The 4,293-nt window shown below is 35.8% G+C and overlaps 1 long non-coding RNA gene across 1 annotated transcript; it reads left to right on the forward strand.

Annotated features, from left to right (window-relative positions):
- Positions 1 to 1,326: 1,326 nt before the first annotated feature.
- Positions 1,327 to 3,477, forward strand: LOC108997177. The gene is made up of 3 exons (XR_001997132.2): positions 1,327 to 1,592; positions 2,747 to 2,803; positions 3,061 to 3,477. It is a non-coding gene; the product is annotated as an uncharacterized LOC108997177 (long non-coding RNA).
- The last annotated feature ends 816 nt before the right edge of the window (positions 3,478 to 4,293 follow it).

The raw sequence follows: 4,293 nt of genomic DNA on the forward strand, positions 1-4,293 counted from the left end.
TCGAAGGTATTTGTGCAATTTTTGTCAGAGCTGGATCGGTTTTCTAACTAACTCCGACTCCGGCATTTGACGTCCGGCTTGAGACTCTGATTTCGCAACAACGTCTGCCTGACTTATGCCTCTGACTTCGAGATTAGTTGACATTTGTTATAAGAATATGTATTATTTTATAGTGATCATATATATTTATATTTAAAGTTTATAACATATATAGTTATATTTAATATTATACTAGCATTTGTTAATTTATATAAAATAACGTACTTATATTATTCATTATTTAATAATAATAGAATAATAGTCTAGTATATGTACACATCATAGTATCATTATCATACATATGTGAGGGTAGTTGAAACTTGACTAGCTAATATTGAGTCATGTACTATGTATATATTGTAATACTAGCAATCTATTATCTAGTATAATAATATGTAATTAGAAAAATGTTGTGTAATTATATATATAGAGCACTTGATAATAGTTATATACTACACATAATTAGAAATTAGAAATTGCTAACTTGCCAAGAAAAAAAAAAACAACTAAATTCAGCATTTAAAAAACTACAAAATCCAGTTTCTTTAAGTAAAAAAAAAAAGGCTTAAAACAAAGATTAAATTTATGGTGTAAAAAACATAGATGAGATTTAGGATTTAGAAAAAAAAAATACATGGATAGAAAAGAAACTAAACCCAAAATCGAACTAGCCCAACTTAACCCAAATTCAGGGTTAAAACGCCGGCGTCATATCGATGACAATTCTCGCTGCCCAACCCATTTAGAACTGCGTCTCTTCATTGTCTTGTTACTTTCTTTCCTAATTCTTCCACGTTGCACTAATCAAAGACCTTATGTACTCACGAGCATCTTCCTCACTGGCACCAGTATCATTCATGTAGCATTGGATCGATTTAGGAACATCCCCTCTCTCTAACTCATCCTGATTTCAAAAATATATGTGAAGTAGTCCAACAATTCTAGATGAAATTCTTTGGATATATAGTATGGTTTGCATACCGTAGATTTTCCAAGATCATTTGCAAGTCGTAAAATCATTGATGACCACCGTATTATATCTGGATACACTTCCAAGCAGTCCAAGGCATCTTCTGTCACTAGATTTATGATACAAAAATAAGCATGCATCAGTGCAACTGGCACTGATATTGCAATCTATGGATTTTCAATGTATTCTTGAAGGCTTGGGATATATTTGTAACACCTGGGCCAAAGCCCAGCCCATATTAGATGAAGCCCGTCACACGGCAAGGCAACACTTAAAGAAACCCCGAAAACGGCGTTGGTAAGTTTTCTTCTACCTTCACTGATCCTTCTCCCACGGTTTCCTTCAATTTCTTCATTTCCACATTTTCCTCCATACCGTTACGCACCTAACCCATGATCTTGCAGTTGAATTGGTTTCTCCTCACATCAAAAACCCTCATCCCCCTGCAGATACATCTTCTTTCCTTCTCCTCTCAACCTCTCTCCCTTAACTGTGCGAATAGCCACTGGAATTGGAGCATCACCGTCGACCACCTCCACACGATTTTGTGTCGCCGTCGACCCCTCTCACCGGAAGTGCTAACGTCAGTAACTCTCTCCTCCCTCTCTCTGATCTCACTTTCACTCTCATTTTTTTCTCTCTGTTTATGCACACACAGATTCCCTTTTTCCTCTGTCTTCATGCACCCACCCACGACAATGCCTTCTCACGCATACGCTCATTTTACTTTTCACAAAGTGTTTCCCCTCCACAGGGCAGTGCCCTCGCTCGGGGGCACTGTTAGTTTTTGTCGAAGAACCCAACGCCGGGTAAGCCTACGTTACTCTCTTTTTCTCTATTCGTTCATTGTTTGTAAAAAGGGAATTTTATGTGATTTTAAGTTTAGTTATTTGATTTATCTAGTTTAAATTAATTCCACCTTACCTATCGTAAAACCTAGCGACACCACTAAAATTTTTGAGGATTTTTTATCGTTGTTGTTTTGTCACTACACAAATTATTTTCCGCTTCCACCGCAGTGAAATCACCGCTGTTTGGAACTGCAATTTCCCTCACCAACGTCATCGCTAACGCCCAAACAGTGTTGTCTTCGCTCTTTAAGTTTTCACTAGCCACACACACGAACTTAGGTAAGATTTTTCAGAATTTAGAGTTATGGTCGACTTTTGTTACGTAGACTATATCAATGAATTTTAGTTGCTGGAATTGTCAATAATGATATTACGCGGCTGTTCGGGGTATATGTTTATTATGTTGGATGTGTTGTTTCTTTTAAATGTTAAAGTGTGGTGATTTGGTTTGATGTGTGGCGGATGGAGTTGATTGGTGGCTGTTCGGGGTGGTTAATTGACTTTGTGTACAATGTGTGTTTGAGCTGGTTGTGTTGGATGTGTTATGAGTGGCATAGATGCCCGGGTTTGAAGTGTTGGATGATTAAAAATTTATGGTGGCTGTGTTGAAGTTTTATATTGAAGGTTGGAGTTGACGTGGCTATTTGAGTTATGTTTTAAACGCAGGAGTTGCCATTGTTGGTTTTGGAATTTAATAAAGTTGTAATAATTAGATAAGATGAGTTAAGTTACGTTTGGATGTTTGAGATGAATAGTGTTGGGCTATTTCTAAATGCTTTTGCTTGTAGGGTTGCCTTAGTCCATTTTTGAATGGTGGAATTTTTGTTAATTAAGTTGACGAGCGGATATGAGTTATTAACATGATAGTGAATAATTTTCTATGTAGGTTGTGACATTGATAGAGTTCGAGTCTAAAGTTTAAGTAACTCTCTGCAATGATCAGGTAAGCGGGGTTCTTATACTAGTATTTGCATAAAAAGAAAATGAAACGAGGTTGATTTTTAAAATATGCATGTTTGTTTTGAAAAGAAATGTGAAACAACTTCAGTTATTTATTTTGCATATACTCATGAAATTGAAGAACTTTTTCTTCTTGATCACGATCATTGGGAGTCTTCATTTCTCCACAATTACTTGAATGTAATGGTGAATAAGATGTTAACTCATCCCAATATCCATTTGACTTGTTGAAATAAACAGCTACAAAAGACTGATCTTGCACTAAGGAAGAAATGATCCGACAAATTTGGTAAAGGCTTAGAGCATTACTTTGGGAAACTAGTTCTTTCAAGTCTTCGCATACAACAGAGCCAAAATCAGTGTAGATAACACTAATGGCAAGATCAGCATCAACTGAATTGAGAATCCAAGATTAAGCCATGTCATTTCATCATTGCCACAGTGCAGATTCGTCCGGATACTTGGTTGGGTCTAGTCTATAAAGTCCCAATTTACTTTTTGCACTTGAAGCCATTCACATGGCTCGACTTCAAGTTGAATAGTTGTCTCTGGTTAATGAACGAGGGTATGTTTGTAGGGTGAGATGAGAATTTTGTGTTTTGTTTTGTATTTAAAATATTTTATCTTAATATTATTATTGTTTTGAGATTTAAAAAAGATGTATTGAGATTTGAATATGGGGAATATGAAGAAAGAGAACGAGTCAATGTGAGCACCCAAAGATAAAGAAAAGATATGGACAAGAAGGGAAAAACTGAGCTTTGGTACCATGCATAATATGTATTTAGCACATCTTCATTGATAGTCAAAGAGTGATATATATATACACACACATAAGACTTTAAGCAACCAATCCCATATGATTAGGCCAAAAAAAGGAAACTATAAATTGTACAAAGAAATTATGTACAAACTTTCCATAACATGGAAGAATAATTTTTGGACAGAGGGATTTAATTAAAATTGTAGAAAATATGTATAATGGAATTTGAATTAGACTTCTATTTTTGAATTAATTAAAGTTATGTACAGTAAGAGGCCTAATTATAAGAAAAAAAAATCCAAGCAAAATAAGGAAGTAAATAAATACAAGATCTTCTAAATAAATATGGCACTTCGATTGCCACAATAAATGACTGACTGTATAGGCATACTGGAAACCGTTTGGCAAGTCAAGGGACCCTGGAATCCGCCCCTTAGCTATGACGTTCCAGAGTCATGCAGAACAGACACTAACCGTTGAGAATGTCATTTGAGGGGCACCCATATCTGCCAAAAGCCAACGTAACCATGAAATCTCAAATGTAATATCCGCAAGAGCACAATACTCAAATTCTATACTACTGTGTGCAACAACAGACTGCTTCTTACTATGCCAAGAAATTAGAGTCCCTTGTAAGAAGCAATAATCAGTGGTAGATCGACGATCAGTGGGATCTCTGGCCTAGTCAGCATTAGATTAAACTCAAAACT

This window comes from Juglans regia, chromosome 13 (assembly GCF_001411555.2).
Source record: "Juglans regia cultivar Chandler chromosome 13, Walnut 2.0, whole genome shotgun sequence".
Lineage (NCBI taxonomy): Eukaryota > Viridiplantae > Streptophyta > Magnoliopsida > Fagales > Juglandaceae > Juglans > Juglans regia.